The sequence below is a fragment of the Chrysochloris asiatica genome, unplaced genomic scaffold (genome assembly GCF_000296735.1).
Source record: "Chrysochloris asiatica unplaced genomic scaffold, ChrAsi1.0 scaffold00153, whole genome shotgun sequence".
NCBI classification, from domain to species: Eukaryota; Metazoa; Chordata; class Mammalia; order Afrosoricida; family Chrysochloridae; genus Chrysochloris; species Chrysochloris asiatica.
This window is the reverse complement of record NW_006408671.1, coordinates 2,524,863-2,537,062: the sequence shown is the minus strand read 5'-3', so window position 1 is coordinate 2,537,062 and position 12,200 is coordinate 2,524,863.

Sequence of the window (12,200 nt, the reverse complement as noted above, 5' to 3'; positions counted from 1 at the left end):
GAACATTGTTTCGTTCTGCTGTGCATGGGGTCGCTATGAGTCGGTTCCGACTCGATGGCACCTGACAACAACAACAACATAAGTCAGAATCGACTCAAAAACAACAATTACAAAAACAACAAGAGTAGATTGAATAATCATGGTGAAATAATACAGCCTTTGTGCACAGCTTTTCTGATTTTAAACCACCAAGAGTCTCTTTGCTATCTTGAACAATCACTTCTTTGTTTGTGTACACAAACAAGTGTTCTTAAACACCCATTCTTTGCAATGTTATCCATAACTTACTTTCCACATAGTAGAAAGCTTTTGCATAGTCAATTAGGCATGAATACACATGTTCTGGTAGACTCTACTTTCAGTTAAGATCCATCTGAATTTAACAATGATATTCCTAATACCATGTCTTCTTCTGAACTCATTTTGAGTTTCTGGCAGTTCCCTGTCAATGTACTGTTGCAACCATTTTTAATTATCTTTACCAAAATTTTACTTGAATATATTGATGACATTTTCAATTATTTGCACACTCCATAAAGTCACCTTTCTTTGGAATAAGCACAAAAGGATATTTTCCTACGGATTGGCTAAGTACCTGTCTTTCAACATTTTTGGCCTGGATGATTGACTGCCTCTAGCGCTGTTGCAATATTTCCATAAAATCCTGCAGTCACATATTTTGTCAATATTTCTGTGCACCTTCAGTAATATTTGTTCGTGAACATATGCTACCTCTTGAAATGATTGAACATTGACCATTTCTTTTTGGTACAGTGATTCTGTGTATCCCTTCCATTTTCTTTCTTTCCTTTTTTTTTTGTTTTCTGCATCATTCAATATTTTGTATGTCGAATCACTCAATATTACAACCCAAGGCTTGATATTTTTCTTCAAATATTTCAGATTGAGGACTGCTGAGCATGTTCTTCCCTTTGGGTTTTCTAATGACAGGTCTTTGCACATTTTTCTATAATACTTGACTTGATGAAAGTGTATGCAATGAAATATAGTTTTATTCCCCTATAGGGTTAAAAGAAGCCCTGATGTGGCACTATGTAATAATGTGCTGGACTACAAGGTCTGGTTGAATCAGAGGGTCAGGGGTTCAAACCCACCAGGCACTCCTTGGACACCTTTATAGGAGTTGCAATGGGTCAGAACTGACTCTAAGGCACTTAATAACAAAATTGGGTTCAAAAGCTTATTTCAGCTCTTTTAAGACTTTCCTATTTTAGGCATTAGTGAGCTGAAATGGACTGGTATTGGCCATTTTGAATCTGACAACCACACGGCTTACTATACCGGGAATGACAAATTGAACAGGAATGCTGTTACAGTCATTGTCAAAAAGAACATATCCAGATCAGTCATGAGGTACAATGCTGTCAGTGATAGGATAATATCCATACACCTACAGGGAAGTCTAGTTAATATCAGTATTATTCAAATTTATGCACCAACCACTAAAGTTAGTGAGGATGAAATAGAAGAATTCTACCAACTTCTTCAATCTGAAATCGATCAAACATGCAATCAAGTTGTATTGATCATTACTAGTGATTGGAATGCAAAGGTTGGGAGCATAGAAGAAGGATCAGTAGTTGGAAAATATAGCTTTACTGATAGAAATTATGCTCGAGATCTCATGATAGAATTCTGCAAAATCAATGATTTGTTCATTTCAAATACCTTCATTAGACAGCATAAGAGATGACTATACACATGGACCTTGCCAGATGGAATACATACAAATCAAATTGACTACATCTGCAGAAAGGGGCAGACTGTGGAACAGACCATCAATGGCTCGTATGCAAATTCAAACTAAAGCTGAAGAACATGAAAATAAGTCCATGAGAGTCAAAATATGACCTTGAATATATCCCACCTGTATTTAGAGATCATTTGAAGAACAGATTTGATACATTAAATACTGAAGATCAAAGACCAGAAGAGCTGTGGGATGACATCAAGAACATCATACAGATAGAAAGCAAAAGTCATTAAGAAGACAAGAAAGAAGGAAAAGATCAAAATGGATGTCAGAAGAGACTCTGAAACTTGCTCTCCAGTGTAGAGATGTTAAAGCAAATGGAAGAAATGAGGAGGTCCAAGAGCTGAAAAGAAAATTTCAAAGATCAGTTTGAGAAGATAAAGCCAAATATTATAACAAAATGTGCAAAGATATGGAATCAAAAAGCCAAAAAGGAAGAACATGCTCAGCATTTATCAAGCTGGGGGAACTGAAGAAAAAATTCAAGCCTTGACTTTTGTTATTGAAGGATTTTCTGGGCAAATTATTGAATGATGCAGAAAGCATCAAAAGAAGATGGAAGGAATACAAAGTCACTGTACCAAAAGGAAATGGTTGATGTTCAACCGTTTCAAGAGGTAGCATATGATCAAGAGCCAATGATACTGAAGGAAGAAGTCCAAGGTTCATTGAAGGAATTGGCAAAGAATATGTCACCAGGAATTGATGGAATAAAAATTGAAATATTTCAAGAAAGTGAGGCAGCACAGGAGGCACTTACTCATGTATGCCAAGAAATTTGGAAGACAATTCTCTGGCCAACTGTTTGGAAGAGATCCATATTTGTGTCCATTTCAAACAGAGGTGACCAATGGAATGTGGAAATGATCAAACAATATCTTTGATATTTCATGTGAGTTTTACTAATTAATACAGACACAGATGCAAGCATACATTGACAGAGAACTTCCAGAGGTTCAAGTTGAATTCAGAAGAGGCCATGAAACTAGGGAGATCATTGATGATGTCTGATGAAACTTGGCTTAAAGCAGAAAATATCAGAAAGATGTTTACCTGTGCTTTATTGACTACACAATGGCTTTTGATTTTGTGGATCATGACAAACCATGGACAACATTGCAAAGTATGAATATTCTGGAACACTTAATTGCGTTCATGAGGAATCTGTTCTTGGACCAAGAGGCAGTTAGTTGTTCAAACAGAACATAGGAACACTGAATGTTTTAAAATGAAGAAAGGTGTATTCTTTCACCATACTTATTCAACCTGTATGCTGAGCAAATAATCCAAGACGTTGGGTTATATGAAGAAAAACGTGGCATCAGGATTGGAGGAAGACTCATCAACAACCTACAATATTCAGATGATACAACCTTGCTTGCTGAATGTGAAGAAGATTTAAAATATTTACTGATGAAGATCAAAGACCACAGTCTTTAGTATGGATTGCATCTCACTGTAAAGAAAACAAAAATCCTCATCACTAGGTAGTAAACAACATTCTTATCAACACAGAAAAGATTAAAGTTGTCAAGGACTTCATTCTTCTTGGATCAACTATCAACACTCATGGAAGAAGCATTGAAGAAATCAAATGATGCATTGCATTAGGTAAATCTGCTGCACAAGACCTTTTAAAGTGTTAAAAAGCAAAGATGTCAGCTTGAATACTAAGGAGCACCTTACCCAAATCATGGTATTTTCACCCAATTACCTCGTATGCATGCAAAAGCTAGACAGTGAATAAGGAAGACTGCAGAAGATTTGATGCTTTTGAGTTATGGTGTTGGAGGAGAATTTAGAAAGGGCCATGGGCTGCCAAAAGAACCAACATCTCTGTGTTGGAAGAAATGCAGCCAGAGTGCTACATGGAGGCCAGGATGGCCAAACTTCATCTGTCATATTTTGGACATATTGTCAGGAGAGACCAGTCCAGGGAAAAAGAGATCATGTTTGGTAGGGTGGATGGAGGATCAAAGGAAAAGAGGAAGACCCCCCAGAGAGATGGATTGGCAAGGTGGCAGAATCAATGTGATTAAGCCAACCGAAGTGAGGGTGGCCCAGGATCAGGCAGTGTTTCGTTCTACTGTACGTAAGGTCGCTATGAGTTGGTACCTACTTGATGGAACCTAACAACAACAACAACAATTTTGTCACTAAAAGTCAAGTAAAGGATGGTTTGAAACAAATTGAATTATAGAGATTATTAGAACAGGACTGTTCTCATAATCATCCTACTATGTAAAAACTTGAGAAAGAATGCTCAGAGGAAGGAAAATTTTAAAAACTGGCTTACAAATTTAGTTTTATAAAAGGAAGAGGGTTATGAATCTTACATATGCAACTGATAAGGAAACCTTACTTCAAAGTGTACCACACTTTTTGTCCTTATACAATATTAAGACTGAAAAGAATTTTCTACAGCACAGTTTATAGCTCTGGATGTTGTGTCCTGGGTCATTGAATTTACAATCCAAGTTAATTTAATATTTTTGTGTAATGTTTCAGTGCATATGACATAGCTAAAGGTCATTAACCTTTATCAGTACAGTTTAGTGTCATTTAGTGTACTAGAAGAGGGAACAGAAATGGAACCCTTGTATCCAGGAAAAAAATATATATATTTTTTTTCCTTTCATAGGTAAATACCAGAACCTGATTTTCTCATAGTGGACTGGGATGATGATCATGGAAATAATGCCTTTACTTCTTTTTATTAATTATTCATAGTCACAAACTACTATTTATATGCTTGAGAATACAAAGATAACATTCAAATATAAATGGAAAATTAACAGACATACACTAGGTAAAATACCGTATGGATAAATCTCAAGTTACTGCTTTTCTGATTTTTATATTTTATTTTATTTGCTTTCATTATTAGAAGGATTCAACAGGTAGATTAAAAATGTATGTGTAGAGTATTGTTTCTTGGGATGCTCAAATAAAAAACAATATTAAGAATTTATGACAAAAGAATTCTTATCTACCTGAGTTTGGAGTTGAAAGTGCAGATGTATAAAATAATCTATGGATACACTGGCTTTAACTTCACCTAACATAATACTGTTTCAAATGAAGAAGATTTATAACAATACTTTTAACATTTTGGGTACTTATATTTTTTGTTTAACCATGGATTTATTTATTCATGTAATATTTATTTGCTATTTTATTATTATGACAATCCCTACATGCTGGGATCATAAGGCAAAAATCAGAGCTTGAAGCATTTAACAAAACTTTCACATCCTTTGTTCTCAAAAATGAGTGAATGAAGCTCACATGCATAAAATAACCACTATAAGACAAGTAAGAGCCTCTAGTAGCCTATGGTTGGGAACTGGTCTGCTAGCCACAAGATCGCCAGTCACTCCACTGGCAATCCTATACAGGGAGGCTATGAGGTAAGAATTCTGTTCATTTCTTGAAACATAATTTCATATTAAACTGCAAAAATGCCTAGAATTAGGTTTAACTTGCAAGCTATTATTTTGGGAATGGATATTGAAGGGGTGTAAGTAATCAGACAAATTCCATGTCCATAAGGGCATGCAATTCACTCTTGAATATTTTATTATTCATTTGTTTTACTTTAATGACGTTATAGAAATTAGAATGGTTAAAGATTGGAAAAATATATGTGATTGTGGAAAAAGTTGAGGATGTAAGTAAGAAACACATGATTCATATGGCATGTACAGATTTGGTAAATGTATTTTATAAATAATATTGTTGTTAGGTTTCACCCAGTGAGTTCTGTCAGATTGTGACCTGATGTACAACAGGCAGAATGCTCTTGGCACTGTGCTATCCTCAGGACCACTGTTCAATTGGAGCGCATTGTTGCAGATATCATATCTATCAGTCATTTTCACTGAGGGTTTTCTTACAAATAAAAAAATCTTTATAAGGAATATAGGTCTATAATATATTACTTAAATGGGTAATACCAATGTTGACATGTTAAATTTTAGCCCACAAAATATATTTAAAACCGTTTAAATAAACCAATCTTAAGTACATACATACTAAGATGGAATGTGTAAGCTTCTTGAAGAAATAATTTCCTATTTTTACTTATTTGAATAATGTTTTATTAGGATGATTTTATGATTATCTATGTGTACTTTAATTTGTTTATAATTACTTTTTGTTGAGTTAATGATGTTATAATTTTTGTCATATGTTATCTTTAGTTATGCTTTTCACACTGCTTCAATTTCTTGTATGAATTTAAAAGTTGATTGATTCTTAGACTCTCATGAAAACTGCCTTTTAAAATTAGTATTCTCAAGATTTATATATCACAAACTGGAATAAAAAAACATTGTGAATAATACATAAAAATGTTGGTTTAATTTACTAGAACACATTTAAACATTCAACACCAGTCTGAAAAGCTCATAAAATTATAGTAAATATAGATATATGGATGACATTGTTCTAGCAAATAATTCTAAATCAACATATATTTTTCTACTTGTTACTATCTACACTTAATAGACTAACAATTTTCCATTATTCTAATTTCAACTTTAATTAAAAAAGAATATAGATTGCATAATTTGAGAGTTTACCTTTTTGCTCTGATGTTCAATCAAAATCATTAAATGCTGATTTCCAACTACCCTTAGTGGATATTTATAGAGATATCCTTAAATTTGTTTCACTTTAAGTAGTTGCATTTTACAAATTCTATATTTCTACCAGTAATAACCATTTCTACTCACCCAGAAAAAGCAAAGTATGACTGACATCCAAATGACTGAAGTTTTGCAAACCAATTCACAAATCAAATGTATGTCAATCTATTTACTAAATCTTACTTAACAACAACAACCAATGCTAGCAACAATGATATCAATACAATTTGGCACCTCTGCCTCTTAATTTTATATAGTTTTTAAATATTGAAAATAATATCCAATGCATTTTACTGTGTTTTTTTTTTTTTCACCTTTCATTGTATTATTGAATGTCTATAGTGAGAAAAATAATTCTGTTTTTATTATATTTTGTATTTCCAAAACTTTAAAGTATTGCCAACTCAAATGCTTGGTTGAATTTAAATGTGGCACTGTGGATCAGCACTGACCTTTGAACCACATGGTCAGCAGTTCAAACCCACCAGCTTCTCCTTAGAAACCCTATACAGGGTTACTATGAGTCTGAATAGACTTGAAGGCACTTAGCAACAACAAATTAGCATGAGAAGGAGTGCCATGTGCAATGCAAAATATTTTGAAGGATACTTATGAAACATTTTCATCTGTTATCTAAAATTTTGCTGAATTATCTTCTAAAAAATTCTGATATATATAATTCTGAAAATCAGAATATTAATTAAATTAAACTTTTTCAGTATCCTAGTGAAGGAGTAAGATAGATTCAGATTTCCTGCATTGCTACTGTTTTATGTTCCACATTTTCACATTATATCTCATTCTGACATGAACACTTAGTTTTTATAGTAAAGAAAGTTTATTGTTTAGACACTGAAGAAAATGAGCATATTATTTTATCTGTCTATCCTTACTTACGTAGTGCTGTATTTTGCATTTAAAAATTTCTGTTAGAGGCTATATCTGACACTCACTGAATTTTTATGCTTTTTTTTGTTTGATTAGTCTGTTTTGTTTGTAATTTGAAGGACATGTAATTAAGGAAACAAAAGTAGATGAGCATTGGCAAAAGAACTGTTAAATACACTGTATTTAACAAACTTTGTTTGACCACTATAGTGGCCCTGTGCATTAGGCATAGATTGGGCTGCTACCAGCAAGGCTGGTGGTTCAAATCCATCATACTTTTTGAAGAATGTCTATCCCCCACACCCCAATTGACAGTATCAGAAACCCAATATATAGAGGCTATGAATCAGAATTGACTTAATGGCAGTAGAGTTTGTATTAAGAAAATATTTTTTAACTAATGGAAAAACCATGGGATAAATTAAAAGTGTTTAGTAAGCAAACAGTGCTATTAAATAATTTTATAATTTTAACTGAGGATGCTTATCATCAGTGCAAACATGCTTTTTTAATAAAGTATATAAATATATATTTATATACTTATTAGTATAATGTGTATATTTATTATCTATTTTTATATTATTTTCTTTAAAAAAACTTATACACTTTAATTATTAAAATGAAACTGACTTTACTATTTTAAAATAAGTGGTGTATTATCTTTTGAATAGCTGATAAGAATATGATTGCTGATATATACTTACCTTTCCAGTAGATGGTAGTACAGATGTTCATAAGAGAATATTCTTAACATACATTTCAAATAAAGATAGGTAGTTTCGCAATAGCAAATAGCATATTTTAAAAAATAACCTTAATTTAAGATGTTATATAAATTAAGAGGAATGATGGAATTGTGAGAGCTAATATAATCAGTTAAAAAGTTGAAGTTTAAAAAATGTTGAGTGTATGCTTGTGTATGTATGTATGTATGTATGTATGTATGTGGGTGTAAGTGAAATAAAAACATGTACTAATCTCCAGGAAATCAGTCCTTAGTATCTACATGTATATCACTTTAAGTCCAAATGATGTTTGGTTTAAAAATGTTTTTCAATGTGATGTCTCATCATCAATATAATCTTAAATAAATTCTAAAAGTACAATTTTTATTCTCGTTTTTAATAAGAGTACAAGTATTTTCTGAATCTTTAGATTTTTTTCAAAGTAAGTAATTTATCTTCATTTTGTTAATACTTACAGTATTATATATAGTTTTTCCAGACTTTTTAACAATAGCCTTTATTTCAATATGCTGCAAATCAATGCTATATCAGAGGAAAATATTAAGAAATCATCAAATGGTCAATTGTGAAGAGAAAAAAAAAATTAGACTTGAGGAAAAGTGTAGTTCCAAACAGAAGTCAGAATAAGACAATTAACTAAAAGAGGGAGAATTTCTTATGACAGTTTTAAAAGGTAGAGCAAATTTTATGTTGTTAATAAGAGACACATATATGCCTAGATCAGTTTGTTTAGCACTTTCATGCACAGAACTAGTTTAACTATGTTTCTTATTATGGTATAGACTTATATACTCATTGGTGTTTAATTAGGCCCCAGTAGGGTAAGTTTAGAAATTACTTTCCAAAACTACTTTGATTCAACTCTGCACTGTGACATAAACTCATGTGCCCTGGAGCAATTATGAGCAAGTGGCCCATTTGAAGTGATGTGCAGCTTGGTTGTATGACCTGCTGTGGGGGTAATATAATAGCTTCTTTGGGGCAGACTAGACTGAAACATACAAATATAACAACCTGACCTTTCTACAATAAGTTGACAGTGTGCTTCTGAAAATATACCAGCCTTGCATTAACACTATGAAGCAGGTCACTATAATGCTTTTGGAACAGGGTGAAAGAATGCTCTGACATAACTTTACAACTTTTAAAAATTAACAGTACTTGTTAGTTTTTTAACTGCTGTTTTAGTTCAAAATATTTTGTTTTCTGACTATCTTTAATATGAATGATATTTATCTAATGTTGTTAGTTAATTGCCACCTGTTAGCGTAGTGGTTACGAATCGGGCTGCGAACCTTAAGGTCAGCGGTTTGAAACTACCAGCGGCTCCGCGGGATAAATATGAGGCTTTCTACTCCCGTAAAGATTTACACCCTCGGAAACTCTGTACAGGGTCGCTATGGGTTGGAACCGACTCGACGGCACTTAACAACAACAACAACTGTTAGACAATTGTTCCCCAATATTTTTCTGGTTTTGATACCTTTAAATAAGGAGATTATTAGCAATGTTTATCAAAGTTTTTGATAAACATTGCTTACTTTCTATATTTATAATCCTTGTGTTCAAAAGAAACATTAGAGAACACTGTTAGGTAAATATATAAAAATAAATTTGCTCTGATTAAAAGAGTGGGTCAGTGGGAGGGAAAAAATGGAAATATGTTGTTGTTGTTGTTATCAGGTGCAATTGATTCAGTACCTCCTCATAGTGACCTTATGCACAACAGAAACAAACACTGCTTGGTCTTGTGCCAGCCTCACAATCACTGAGCCCATTACTACCATACTGTGCCAATCCATCTCATTGGGGATCTTCCTCTTCTGCTCAGACCTTTCACCTTACTAAACATGGTAACCTTCTCCAGGGACTGGCCCCTCCTGATACAATGCAAGACGAAATCTGGTCATACTGGCTTTCAAGTAGCATTCTAGCTGTACTTTTTCTAACCCATAACACAAGTTACATCACATTGAAAAGCATTTTTAAACATAACACCTTTTGAATTTGAAGTGATAAACACATACAGATACTAAGAACTGGTTTGTTCATTTGGCAGTCATGGTTTATTTAATATACACTTCCCAAACTATATAAGACAATTGAAAATACCATGGCTTGATGGCACACCTTAGTCTTGAAACTGACGTCTATACTCTTAAACATTTTAAAGAGGTTTATTGCAGCGAATTTTCCTAATGTAATATGACATTTGATTTCTTAACTACTGACATACATAACTGCTATGTATTTTATTAAATGCTTATATGACCCTAGCAAAATACCTCACATCTTTGTTTACATTTCAGAAGATCTATTATTATTCTGCTCTCTCATCATAAATAATGTTATTTTCTTCATTTTTTTTCTGTCTTGTTATTATCACAAGGAATATTTTTCCTTTTTTTGTGGGACTTTCTTGTCTACCCAACCCACTATTGGTTAATGTGAAAGTGTTTCTGTAGTCTACAAATTGGTTATCTTCCACTTCTTGCTTCTCTCCAAACCTATTTGCCATATTCTCATCATTTGTCTAAACTATAGATTCATATATGGTAGCACATGTAGTGGATTAAAAGCTGGACTGTTAACCACAAAGTCAGCAGTTTGAATCTACTATTTGCTCCACTGCTCCTCAGAAACACTATACAGGGCTGCTATGAGACAGAAGTGACACGATGGCACTTAACAAATGTGTGCATAAGCAAAATGCTTAATTTTCTTTCATGTGGGATGTATTTATGGATCAAGAGTCAGTTCAAAAAGAGCAAATTTCTATTTCAGGGTTTAACACTGGAAATATGATTATGTACCATGTTTGTATATTTCATCTTACTTATTCAATCTATAGCATGAACACATAATTTGAGACTCTAGAACAGACACATCTACAGCCTTCAAGATGCAGATAACACGAGCTTGCTAGATGAAAATGAAGGCAACTTGAAGCCCGTAATGCCTGGAGATCAAAAACTATAGCCTTCAGTATAGATTCTATTTTAATGTGAAGAGAACAAAACTCCTCACAAATTACTTGATATGGTAAACAGAGAAAAAAGAGAAGTTGTCACTAATTTAATTCTACTTGGATTCACAGTCCATATTCATGGAAGCAGTCAAGAATTTAAACTAACGGTTGCAAATCTGCTACAAAAAGATCTCTGTGAAGTTTTCAAAAAAGCATGAGCCTGGATCAAGTGTGGTCTTTTCAACTGCCTCATACACTTTTTTGTTGTTAAGTGGCATCGAGTCAGTTCTGACTCATAGTAACCTTGTATAAGGTATCTGAGAAGTAGCAGGTGGGTTTGTACTGCTATCTTGAGGTTCACATTTACCATTCAGTCTAGTGCTTAACCTGAAGCATCACACCAGCATTCCAGTCTCATATACCTGTATTGGTTATGCGACATGGAGTTGATTCCAACTTAAGCAACCCTGCCTAAGGTTTCTAAGGCTATAAATCTTTGCAGAAGCAGAAAGCCTCATCTTTCTCCTATCAAACTGCTGGTAGTTTCGAACTGCTGAACTTTAAATTAGCTGCCTAATTCATAACCGCGATGCTACCAGAGCTCCTTAAAAGACTATAGTGACCCTGTATAGGGTTTCTAAGGAGCGGCTGATGAACTTGAACCACTGACCTTTTGTTTCCCATCCAGCACATTAACCCACAGTGCCACACCATGACTCCTCATATATTTGGGGGCTTCAAAATATTTGTGGAAAAAATTATATTACCTTTAATTAAATTTTTCCACAAACGGTTTGTACCTCTCTTCTATATGTAAAAACTTAATAATTAAGAAGTAAAACAGAATAATTTATAGATTTAAATATGGTATTGATGAAAAATATTAAATGTACCATGGACTGCCAAAAAAATGAACACATCTATCTTAGGGGAAATAAATACAAACCAAATGCTCCTTAGAAACAAAGAAGCAAGATTTAATTTTGCTTATTTTGAAACTATCATCAAGTATGAACAGTCATTAAAAACCAATATGTTGTTGGTGTTATGTGCCGTGGAGTCAGTTCCGACTCATAGCGACCCTGTACAGGGTTCTGAGGCTGTAAATCTTTAATGGAGCAGAAAGCCTCATCTTTCTCCCACAGAACAGCTGATAGGTTCGAACTGATGACCCT